The sequence below is a fragment of the Triticum dicoccoides genome, chromosome 3A (genome assembly GCF_002162155.2).
Source record: "Triticum dicoccoides isolate Atlit2015 ecotype Zavitan chromosome 3A, WEW_v2.0, whole genome shotgun sequence".
NCBI lineage: Eukaryota > Viridiplantae > Streptophyta > Magnoliopsida > Poales > Poaceae > Triticum > Triticum dicoccoides.
The window spans coordinates 694,542,295-694,554,887 of NC_041384.1; the positions used below are offsets into that span (position 1 = coordinate 694,542,295).

At 50.3% G+C, this 12,593-nt stretch overlaps 1 pseudogene; it reads right to left on the reverse strand.

Annotated features, from left to right (window-relative positions):
• Positions 1 to 7,841: 7,841 nt before the first annotated feature.
• LOC119272925 lies at positions 7,842 to 8,553 on the reverse strand (annotated as a pseudogene).
• Positions 8,554 to 12,593: the final 4,040 nt, after the last annotated feature.

Consider the following 12,593-nt stretch of genomic DNA (forward strand, 5'->3'; position numbering starts at 1 on the left):
GATGTGTGCAGAAGAGTGAAAGCAGAACACCAACGATCAACTGGTCTCCTCCAACCTCTCTCCATTCTAGAATGGAAGTTTGACCATATTGAGATGGACTTCATGACTGGGTTTCCCAAGTCCAAGCGTGGCAATGATGCTATCTTCGTTGTCATCGACAAGCTCACCAAAGTGGCTCATTTTCTTCCTATCAAAGAGTCTATCACAGCAGCTCAGTTGGCAGAGCTATATACCTCCAGGATTGTCTCTCTGCATGGAATTCCATAGTTGATATCTTCAGATCATGGAAGCATCTTCACCTCTAAGTTTTGGGATTCCTTTCAGAAGGCCATGGGCACCAACTGTTGGAAATATGCCCTAGAGGCAATAATAAATAAGTTATTATTATTATATTTCCTTGTTCATGATAATCGTTTATTATCCATGATAGAATTGTATTGATAGGAAACTCAGATACATGTGTGGATACATAGACAACACCATGTCCCTAGTAAGCCTCTAGTTGACTAGCTCGTTGATCAATAGATGGTTATGGTTTCCTGACCATGGACATTGGATGTCATTGATAACGGGATCACATCATTAGGAGAATGATGTGATGGACAAGACCCAATCCTAAGCCGCACAAGATCGTGTAGTTCGTATGCTAAAGCTTTTCTAATGTCAAGTATCATTTCCTTAGACCATGAGATCGTGCAGCTCCCGGATACCGTAGGAATCCTTTGGGTGTACCAAACGTTACAACGTAACTAGGTGGCTATAAAGGTGCACTGCGGGTATCTCCGAAAGTGTCTGTTGGGTTGGCGCGAATCGAGACTAGGATGTGTCACTGCGTGCAACGGGGAGGTATCTCTTGGCCCACTCGGTAGGACATCATCATAATGTGCACAATGTGACCAAGAAGTTGATCACAGGATGATATGTTACGGAACGAGTAAAGAGACTTACCGGTAACGAGATTGAACGGTATCGGGATACCGACGATCGAATCTCGGGCAAGTATCGTACCGATAGATAAAGGGAATTGTATACGGGATTGATTGAATCCTTGACATCGTGGTTCATCTGATGAGATCATCGTGGAGCATGTGGGAGCCAACAGGGGTATCCAAATCCCGCTGTTGGTTATTGACCGGAGAGTTGTCTCGGCCATGTCTGCATGACTCCCGAGCCCGAAGGGTCTACACACTGAAGGTTCAATGACGTTAGGGTTATAGGGAAAGTATGTATGTGGTTACCGAATGTTGTTCGGAGTCCCGTATGAGATCCCGGATGTCACAAGGAGTTCCGGAATGGTCCGGAGGTAAAGATTTATATGTGGGAAGTCCCATTTTGGTCACCGGAAAAGTTTCGGGTGCTATCGGTAACGTACTGGGACCACCGGGAGGGTCCCGGGGGTCCACCAGGTGGGGCCACCAGCCCCAGAAGGCTGCGTGGGCCAAATGTGGGAGGGGACCAGCCCCAGGTAGGCTGGTGCTCCCCCCACCAAGGCCCAAGGCGCGTGGAGAGTGGGAAGGGGGCAAACCCTAGGTCCAGATGGGCCTTAAGGCCCACCCTAGGGCGCCCCCCCTCTCTTCCCCCCCCCTGGCCGCACCCTAGATGGGTTTTGGGGGCTGCCGCGACCCCTAGGGATGGAACCCTAGATGGGGGCGCAGCCCCTCCCCTTCCCCTATATATACTGGGGGTTTTGGGGGTTGCCAGACACAGGAGATCATCTCCCTCTTGGCGCAGCCATACCTCTCTCCCTCCTCGTCTCTCGTAGTGCTTGGCGAAGCCCTACTAGAGTCCCGCGCTCCTCCACCACCACCACGCCGTCATGCTGCTGCTGGACGGAGTCTTCCCCAACCTCTCCCTCTCCCCTTGCTGGATCAAGGCATGGGACACGTCACCGGGCTGCACGTGTGTTGAACGCGGAGGCGCCGTTGTTCGGCGCTTAGATCGGAATCGACCGTGATCTGAATCGCCATGAGTACGTCTACCTCATCCACGTTCTTGCAACACTTCCGCTTAGCGATCTACAAGGGTATGCAGCTGCACTCCCCATCCCCTCGTTGCTAGATTACTCCATAGATTGATTTTGGTGATGCGTAGAAAATTTTAAATTTCTACTACGATCCCCAACACCAACATTCGTTTCAGCACAACTTCTCATCCTCAAACCAGTGGCCAAGTCGAGCGAGTCAATCCAATTCTTGAAGATATGCTCAGGGCATGTGTCATTTCTTTTGGTATGAAGTGGGAAGACTGTCTTCCATATGCCGAGTTCTCCTACAACAACAGCTTCCAAGCGAGTTTGGGCAAGGCCCCATTCGAGATTCTCTATGGCAGGAAGTGTCATACACCTCTAAACTGGTCAGAGACTAGTGAACGCCAACTTCTTGGTAATGACTTGATCACAGAGGCTGAAGAAATGTGCAAAGTCATTCGTGAAAATCTCAAAGCCGCGCAATCGCGCCAGAAGAGTTACTATGATAGTAAACATCGTGACTTGGCTTTCGAGATCGGAGACCATGTCTACCTCCGCGTCTCTCCAATGAAAGGTACTCGTTGCTTCGGTATCAAAGGGAAGCTTACCCCTAGATACGTGGGTCCTTCTAAGATCATTGGGAAAAGAGGCAATCTCGCCTATCAACTTGAGATTCCATCCAACTTTGCAAATGTGCACGACGTGTTTCACGTGTCTCAGCTTCGCAAGTGTTTCAAGACTCCTGACCGCACCATTAACTTTGAAGAGATTGATCTCCAAGAAGATCTGTCTTATCATGAGCACCCCGTTGCTATTCTTGAAGAAACTGAGCGCAAGACTCACAACAAGTCTATCAAATTCCTGAAAGTGAAGTGGTCACATCATTCCGACCGTGAAGCCACCTGGGAACGCGAGGACCACCTCCATTCCGAATACCCGGAGTTTTTCCAGTCCTAGCTCTCGGGACGAGATCCTTTCGTAGTGGTGGAGTGTTGTAACGCCCCATATGTAACATGCCATATTTGTATTCCATCTCTTGCCATTTCCGGCACTAAGTTATGATATTTCCTCGTTGTCGGGTTTTGTCTTTGTGTTGCTTTTGTCTTTGTCATGAATCTCATATCATATCATCATATGCATCGCATTTGCATACGTGTTCGTCTCATGCATCCGAGCATTTTCCCCGTTGTCCGTTTTGCATTCCGGCGCTCCTATGTCCTCCGGTGTCTCCTTTTACCTCTTTTTGTGTGTGGAGGTTAAATGTTCTCGGATTGGACCGAGACTTGCCAAGCGGCCTTAGATTACTACCGGTAGACCGTCTGTCAAGTTTTGTGCCATTTGGACTTCGCTTGAAACACAAACGGTTAACCGAGGAACCGAAAAGGCCTCGTGTGTGTTGCAGCCCAACACCTCTCCAAAGTGGCCCAAAACCCACCTAAACCCCCTCCATCATCTCGATCGTTCGATCACGATCGTGTGGCCGAAAACCATGCTCAATTTGGAGCCTCCTAGCTCCCTCTACCTATAAAAAGGCATCTTCCCCGAAAATCTCGGATCATTTCCCCCTAACCATAGTCTCCTTCCACCTCGCGCCGCCGGACAAGTCCGCCCGCGCCGGACGTGTCCGCCGGACGCGTCACTCCGGCCAATCAGACCGCGACACCTCAGCCTCTGCCGCCTCGAGCACAATCCCCCGCCGCCACGTCACCACCCGGAGCTGCCGCCCCTCCGCGTCGCCCAAGCGGGCCCGCCGGAGCCCGACCGCGGCCCTCCCGGCCCGGTGCGGCGCGCCCCGCTGCCTGAGTCCCCACCGCCCGAGGCTCGCGCCCGCGCGCTCCGCCTTCCTCCTCTGCGCCGGCGACCCCTCGCTCCGACCGCTGCGCGCCAACGCCGACCACGCCGCTCCGGCGACCTCCGCAACTCCGGCCGGCCGCCGCGCGCCGCCCCGATGCCTCCGACGACCTTCGCAACTCCGGCCGCCGACCACCGCAACTCCAGCGAGCGTCGTCGAGCTACGGCCGCCGCAGCCACTGATTCCGGCGAGATCTCGGTGAACCTCCATCCGCGTGCCCGATCTGGATCTGAGATTAGGGTTGACTTTTGTCCTAGTTCCTCATATTTTTAGCATATTTCATCATGCCATATCTCTGCATCCGTCGCTCCATTTTGGGCATGTAGCATATCAAATTGTTCGCCTCGACGTGTACTTCATTTCATTCCATTGCACCATGCTTATTTGAGCTCGTCTTGTTGACCTAAATGCTGTTGCAAGAGTGCTATGCAATGTTAGTTTCAGATTCTTATCAGAATTTGGACACTTGTCATTTTTGCCATGTTTAATGTGTGCCTCCTATGAACTTGAGCCCTACATGTGTTTTGAAGTATGCCATGCCATCTTTACAGGGTGTATGCCATGTATTTTGTGATCTCTGTGGTGACTAGCACAAGCATGCAAAGTAGCTCTCATGATGTTGCTGATTTCAGGGACTTAGAAATCTTCAAGTCTTTGCCCTGTTAATATTTTTATGCCATGTATTCTTGTTGCCACAGAGAGATCCATGCCTCTTTTGAGCATGTTCAGTAGGGATGATTTTGAGATAATGTTGTGCTCTATCCATCCATGTCTTTGTTTGCAATTATGGAGCACCCTAACTTGACTCAATCGAGCTCTACTTTTGCTATAAAATGTTCCTGGCAGATTGTTTACATGTTAAGCAATTTTGCCGAGGTTGTTATAGTTTATCCATGCATGCTATGAGAGTGTTCTTGCCATGTTTAGCTTCTATGCCATGTCTACTTGCTGGGTGTATTCTTAGTTTGTCATGCAATGCCTTGTGGTGGGTGCATCGAGCTCATAAACATGCCTACATGAATCTGTTTTTCCCATGTTCCAGTTTTCTGCTAAATCTGAATCTGTTAACGAAACTTGCTATGTTCACATGGTTGCCATTGTATTTTCTGTTCCCTTTTGGCTTATGGTCAGTAAGGGACTTTTGTTGTATGCTTTGAGTAGCTTCGTGCCATGCCTTGCTTTGCCATGATATGTTCCTGTAGCATGTTGTTATCTTGCTCTAAACATTGCTTCCTGATGTTAAATTCCTGACATGTTATTTTCACTAAGTCTGTAACCTGATATCTTTTCCACTATTGCCATGCTTGTTTGAACCTGCTATTGAGTGAGTTAGCCGTAGCTCAGTGTTCATCTTTTGTCAAGAATCTTGAGTGGATCACTGCCATGTGCTTTGTTGTTATGTTAGAGTGCAGTAGCTTGTTGTTCTTGATGCATTTAGATGGCCTCGTGCTGTTAATCGCAGCTTTGCGTCATTATTGTTTTGCTTGCCATTTGCAAACCGTGCATCCGATTCCGGTGGTCTTTATATCAATTTCGACCGAAATCAAATCATTTTTCCAGTGGAACTCTTGGTTTTCCAAGTTGAGGCAATGTTCAATCTTCCTTTTCCGAAACATGCATATGCATTGCATATCACGTCCCGCATATCATGCCATGTTTTGCATCATGTTGCTTGCGCATTGCACCGTGGTTGATTGTGTCTCCCTTTGCTTGTGTTCTTGCTTTGGGTAGTGTCGGGAGACGAGTACATGATCGAGGAGCCCGTTGAGAACGTTTACGAGGATCAAGCTTACGTCAACTCGGAGAACCTTGCAGGCAAGATGACCATACCCTCGAAATCACTTCTATCTTTGCTTGCTAGATGCTCGCTCTATTGCTATGCCTATGCTATGATACCTACCACTTGCTTATCATGCCTCCCATATTGCCATGTCTAACCCCTAACCCCCCTTGTCCTAGCAAACCATTGTTTGGCTATGTTACCGCTTTGCTCAGCCCCTCTTATAGCGTTGCTAGTTGCAGGTGAAGATTGAAGTTTGTTCCTTGTTGGAACATGTTTATTTGTTGGGATATCACTATTATATCTTGTCTATTTTAATGCATCTATACACTTGGTAAAACGTGGAAGGCTCGGTCTTATGTCTGGTGTTTTGTTCCACTCTTGCCGCCCCTAGTTTCTGTCATACTGGTATTATGTTCCTTGATTTTGCGTTCCTTACACGGTTGGGTTATAATAGGAACCCCTTGACAGTTCTCCTTGAATAAAACTCCTCCAACATGGCCCAACATTGGTTTTACCATTTGCCACCTAGCCTCTTTTTTCCCTTGGGTTCCGCGAACTCAAGGATCATCTTTATTTTAACCCCCCCCCCCGGGCCAGTGCTCCTCTTAGTGTTGGTCCAACCTGTCAGCTGCCGGTGGCCACCAGGGGCAACTCTGGGCTGGCCTACCAGAACCTTGGACAATCCGGTGTGCCCTGAGAACGAGATATGTGCAGCTCCTATCGGAATTTGTCGGCACATTCGGGTGGCTTTGCTGGTTTAGTTTTACCATTGTCGAGATGTCTTGTAACCGGGATTCCGAGTCTGATCGGGTTGTCTTGGGAGAAGGAATATCCTTCGTTGACCGTGAGAGCTTGTGATGGGCTAAGTTGGGACATCCCTGCAGGGATTTGAACTTTCGAAAGCCGTGCCCGCGGTTATGGGCAGACGAGAATTTGTTAATGTCTGGTTGTAGAAAACCTGAAACTTAACTTAATTAAAATGCATCAACAGAGTGTGTGGCCGTGATGGTCTCTTTTCGGCGGAGTCCGGGAAGAGAACACGGTCTCGTGTTATGCTTGAACGTAGGTTGTTCTAGGATCACTTCTTGATCATAGTTTATCGATCGTGTCTTTGCCTTCTCTTCTCGCTCTCATTTGCGTATGGTAGCCACCATATACGCTAGTGCTTGCTGCATCTCCACCTCATACCTTTTGCCTACCTATGAGCTTAAATAGTCTTGATCGCGAGGTTGTGAGATTGCTGAGTCCCCGTGACTCACAGATTACTTCCAAAACCAGATGCAGGGACCGATGATACCGCTCCAGGAGATTCAACTGAGCTCAAGTGGGAGTTCGATGAGGACTCGGGACGGTACTACGTTTCTTTTCCAGACGATCAGTAGTGGAGCCCAGTTGGGGCGATCGGGGACATTACGCATTTGGGGTTGTCTTTATTTTGGTTTCGTAGTCGGACCTTGATTGTATCTGGATGAATGTAATGATATATTTATGCTATTGTGCGATGTGGTGATTGTAAGCCAACTATGTACCTCTTTTCTTATTCAGTACATGGGTTGTGTGAAGATTACTCCACTTACGACATTGCTTACAATGCGGTTATGCCTCTAAGTCGTGCTTCGACACATGGGAGATATAGCCGTATCGTGGGCGTTACACTGTCGTCGTCATGCAGGGCTCCATCGGTCACAAGTACTACCTTAACTTCGATCAAGACTGTTGGCACCAACCACTTCCTCGGCGCCTCTTGGGATGGAGTCACCATCGGCCACGGCTACTAAAACCTCCTCATTCAAGTAAACCCCGACTTCGACTACCATCATGACTTTGAGCTAGTCAAGGAACACCGTGTGCAATAGGATCCCGGCGGTTCTCGGTGGTGTCGGCTTGAGGTCAAGCCGCATTTCAAGGAGGAGGGGGGGAATGTTAGGAGCCCTCCTACCATCATGTGCTTGGGCTGGCCCGTCCAGCTAAGGGGGCCTGGCCTGTTTGGGAACCATCAGGGCGATAAGAGCCTGGGAGGAGGCAATGTCGAGACCATCCATGTAGGATCAGGCACGGCACGGGACGGCGGCTCCTCCTCCCCTACCTTCTCCTACGTACTGTTCCTCCTTCCTCCTCCATCCTTCCTCGATTCACTTGTATCAGACATTGGTTCCCCTGAAATAGAGTGTTGCTAGTGGATTGTGAACTGGGTACCTAACAGCTGTGCTACTAGGCTTGCGTACGTTTTCCAAAGTGCCCTAGAGGTCCAGAAACTCCGGCAGGATACAGGGCCTCACGTCGCCCACGCACAAGGGGCACATCGTCTTGTTGCAGAACCACGTGGAAATGCACCGGCGGTGGAACGCATGCTTGCAGTGAGGCAGCTCCACGGCGGGCTCTCCCTCCAGGCTATCCAGGCAGATCGGGCAGTCATCGTCCATCTCGGTGCCATCGCTGCCCGGCTCCCTCTCCTTGCACGCCATCAGGAGGGCCTTGTTGCCGTATATGATCCGGAGGGGGACCTTCATCATGAAGCAGAAGGTGAAGCCGTCGTTGGCATCGTCGCCGCACGCCACGCGGACGATCTGCGGCACGATGTCTGCGGGCACGACGGAGTCCCACTCGTCATCGGCGAGGTGGAGCGACCGGAGCTGCGGCAGCTCCACCTGCATCCCGCGGAGGGCCCCTCGGCAGGCGCTGTCGCTCCGGAGCGCGGAGAGGTCGCCGACGGGGAACGTCGTGGCGGAACCGCTGCCGCCCCCGAATCTCGATGTACTTCTCGCGGAGGACGTCCGGGCACTGGCCGCTCCTGCGGAACTCCAGGGACTGCTTCACATTGCACGTCACGCGCACCGCGAACCGGTAGCCGGCGTCGGCCGGCACGGGCTCCTCTGAGAAACTGATCGTGGTCTGCTCAAGCAGACGCTTCACTCCTGTCCCCGCGGTGGCGGCGGCGGCGTGCATCGACATCGGCGTTTGCTGGCAAACACGGATCTGCAGGGCAAAGCGCAGATGTTTGCGAATGTGGTATTGGTAATTGGGCCGACGGTGGTGCTATATGGAGCCGACGGTCGGGCGGCGCGTGCGCGCGTAGGGGGCCGCCCCGCTGGAACCATTCTCTGGTAGTAAATGAAACCAAACCAAAGCTGTCGCGGTTTCACACTGACCGGCTAAGCTTCTGCACCAAATCACCCAATGGGCAATGCTGTCGGGCCAGCTTCGCCTCAAGCACAAATAATTGGGCCTGCCATTTGCGCGGCCGTTAGCAATATTATAATTTTTTTTAATATTTTAGTATTTGCTCTAATAAAGGACATACAAAAAATGACAAAACAAGAGAAAAGGGTTAATCAAACTCATGGTTTTGTCCATATAGCTTGTCAGATTGGTTGTTTATACTTAAAAAATTATCTGCGCTGCTAGTGAAAAATGTTTTGGAAAATAAAAATTAAGGTAGACGTATTTGGGGTATATGTCAAACTATTCTCATTCTAATTTAAAATTGTATGTGCATGCTGAATAAGGTGTACACAGTTGTGATGTGTCAAAACAAATCATGCAACTTTTGAAAAGTTGTTCCAACATGAGAAAAGCGTGAGACATGGGGCGAGGTGATTCTACTAGATCTGTCCTCCGCGGGGAAAATTTGCCGATGTCACAGTCATCAACATCAATGCAACATGGGGATCACCTCCATCTCCGCGATCTTCACTATGAATGCCATCTCCATCTCCATATTCACATGCTCCATGTTCAATTGGTGTAGATCGAACCCCATAGTCACTTCTTGGTGTTATTTGCTAGTTGATATAATTAGTTTTATACTTTTATTGACATAAGGTTTATACGTTCAAATGCCCATGCACAACCTCATGCTTAAGTGTGAGTAGTTCATAACATTCTAGAGGACACGATACAACCCTACTTAATGAGTTTCATATGAATTTGCACTAGAATTGTGGTTTGCATAATTGTTATGTTGTGGTTCTTGATATTATATATGAAAGCATCGATTGCATGCCACTGTGACGCCCCCGGTTTGACCGTACACTAATCATACACGCAAACGTGTACGATCAAGATCAGGGACTCACGAGAAGATATCACAACACAACTCTACAAATAAAATAAGTCATACAAGCATCATATTACAAGCCAGGGGCCTCGAAGGCTCGAATACAAGAGCTCGATCATAGACGAGTCAGCGGAAGCAACAATATCTGAGTACAGACATAAGTTAAACAAGTTTGCCTTAAGAAGGCTAGCACAAACTGGGATACAGATCGAAAGAGGCGCAGGCCTCCTGCCTGGGATCCTCCTAAACTATTCATGGTCGTCGTCAGCGGGCAGCACGTAGTAGTAGGCACCTCCGGTGTAGTAGAAGTCATCGTCGAAGGTGGCGTCTGGCTCCTGGGCTCCAACATCTGGTTGCGACAACCAGGTAGAAGGGATAGGGGGAAAAGAGGGAGAAAGCAACCGTGAGTACTCATCCAAAGTACTCGCAAGCAAGGAGCTACACTACATATGCATGCATTGGTATCAACTGGAATAAAGCTATCATATGTGGACTGAACTGCAGAATGCCGGAATAAGAGAGGGATAGCTAGTCCTTTCGAAGACTACGCTTCTGGCAGCCTCCGTCTTGCAGCATGTAGAAGAGAGTAGACTGAAGTCCTCCAAGTATCATCACGTAGCATAATCCTATCCGATGATCCTCCCCTCGTCGCCCTGTGAGAGAGCGATCACCGGTTGTATCTGGCACTTCGAAGGGTGTGTTTTATTAAGTACCCGGTTCTAGTTGTCATAAGGTCAAGGTACAACTCCAAGTCGTCCTGTTACCGAAGATCACGGCTATTCAAATAGATTAACTTCCCTGCAGGGGTGCACCACATAACCCAACACGCTCGATCCCATTTGGCCAGACACACTTTTCTGGGTCATGCCCGGCCTCGGAAGAACAACACGTCGCAGCCCCACCTAGACCAATAGAGAGGTCAGCACGTCGGTCTAAACCTAAGCGCCCAGGGGTCTGGGCCCATCGCCCTTAGCACACCTGCACGTTGCGTGGGCGGCCGGAAGTAGACCTAGCCTAGTAGGCGTTCCAGTCCAATCTAGCGCGCGCCGCTCCGTTGCTGACGTCACGAAGGCTTCGACTGATACCATGACGTCGAGTGCCCATAACTGTCCCCGTGTAGATGGTTAGTGCGTATAGGCCAGTAGCCAGACTCAGATCAAATACCAAGATCTCGTCAAACATGTTAAGTATCTGCGAACGCCGACCAGGGCCAAGCCCACCTCTCTCCTAGGTGATCTGAACCTGCCCTGTCGCTCCACCTCAAAGTAACAGTCGGGGGCCGTCGGGAACCCAGGCCCACCTCTACCGGGATGGAGCCACCTGCCCCTTCAGCCCCCAACTCCGAATAGTACCACAGGTAATGTAACTGTGTAAAGTGTATAGTATGTGCCCGTGATCACCTCCCGAAGTGATCACGGCCCAGGAGTGTAGCATGGCAGACGGACAAGAGTGTAGGGCCACTGATGGAACACTAGCATCCTATACTAAGCAGTAGGATAGCAGGTAAAGTAACAACAGTAGTAACAATGACAGGCTATGCATCAGAATAGGATTAACGGAAAGCAGTAACATACTACACTACTCTAATGCAAGCAGTATAGAGGAGAGTAGGCGATATCTGGTGATCAAGGGGGGGGGGCTTGCCTGGTTGCTCTGGCAAGAGAGAGTGGTCGTCAACACCGTAGTCGTACTGGGTAGTAGCGGCGTCGGTCTCGGTGTCTAGCGAGAGAAGAGGGGGAAGAAACAATAAATATAATGCAAACAATTGCATGACAATGCATGACATGACAAAGCGTGATGCTAGGTGTGCCCTAACACGGTACGAGGTGGTACCGGTGAAGGGGGAAACATCCGGGAAATTATCCCCGGTGTTTCACGTTTTCGGACAGACGAACCGGAGGGGGAAAGTTGTGTGTTCGCTATGCTAGGGATGCATGGCGTACGAACGGGCTGCGTATCCGTACTCGTCTCGTCGTTCTAAGCAACTTTCATGTAGAAATTATTTTCATCTGAGCTACGGTTTATTTTATATTAATTTTTAAAGATTTAAATCATTTTTAGGATTGATTTAAATATTTTAATTCAACATTATCCAGAACAGTGAAAGGTGATGTCAGCATGACATCACCAGGACATCAGCAGGTCAAACCTAGCTGACCAGAGTCAAACCTGGCCTGTGGGTCCGTGGGACCCACCTGTCATAGACTCAGGCTAACTAAACATGTTTGATTAGTTTAGTTAATTGATTAGGTTAATTAAACAAGATTAATTAAGTTAATTAATCCTTTAATTAATTAATTAATTAATAATTTAATTTATTATTTATTTTTAACTCTTATTTATTTATTTATTTATTTTCGTTCAGGGGGGCGTGGGGCCCATATGGCAGTGGCCCATCTAGGCCACACACACGCACGCTAGGCAGGGGAGGAGGGGCAAGGCCCTGGCTAGTGCGCGGTGGCGGTCAGCGGGCACCGGCGACAGTAGCATTGGCAGGATGCGGCGGAGGAGCAGCCAGTGGTGCGGCGCGAGGGGAAGCAAGGCGAGGTCCGAGCAAGGTGGCAAGTGCAGACAAGTAGAGAGGAGGGAAGAGGAGGCCGGGGGAGGCGCAACCGGCGCGGCGGCTCACCGCGTAGCTGTAGGGAGGGGGCAGTGGGCTCACGGCGGCTTGGGGTGGTCCGACGGCGGCGGGGTGAGGACGAGGCGACCGCGAGTGGCGATGGGTGACGATGTCGGCCTCGGAGCGCCACGGCCGTCGGGGGCGAGGCGGGGAGACGACAGTGTCGAGGCCCGATGCGTCGAGGCTGTGAGCCACAGCGGCGGCGGGGCGGCGCTGGGAACGGGCGCCGGTGTCAGGGCCGAGCGGCGGAGGGCCCGGGGCGGTTCCAGCAGGGAGGAGGTGACGACGAGGGCGGTCCGACGAGGAAGCAGTGCC